The sequence below is a fragment of the Meleagris gallopavo genome, chromosome 1 (assembly GCF_000146605.3).
Source record: "Meleagris gallopavo isolate NT-WF06-2002-E0010 breed Aviagen turkey brand Nicholas breeding stock chromosome 1, Turkey_5.1, whole genome shotgun sequence".
Classification (NCBI taxonomy): Eukaryota; Metazoa; Chordata; class Aves; order Galliformes; family Phasianidae; genus Meleagris; species Meleagris gallopavo.
In genome coordinates, this window is record NC_015011.2 from 53,818,472 (window position 1) to 53,818,908 (window position 437).

The window sequence follows — 437 nt, forward strand, 5'->3', positions numbered from 1 at the left end:
CGTAGGAATACCTACTGTCACCTCAACAGCTTACACATAGGTTTACAGCTCAGAAGTTTTTTCCTTCAAGTCTCTTACCTTCTTCTTAGGACATACAAGGTCCAGCCCAAAAGATCTCTTGGTTTTCAACAGTCTGATCCAAACTGACTTTTTTTTTTTTTACTGACAGAAAGGCAGGCTCAGGATTCTTGATAGTATGTTTAATTAGACAACACCACATATCTTTTCCAAAATACTTCACACCTCGGGGTGCAGTTCCACTCAGCAAAGTTGCTGTTGCTACAGAAATGTCCCACCCTCCCTGCTGCACCTACCTGACCACTGCCTCTCGTGTCTCCCACCAGACCTAATACATGAGCACCATGTGGTAAATCAGCTCAGCAAGTCAAACCACAGAAAAAAGAAAAAAAGAAAAAAAAGAAAAAAAAAACCAACCA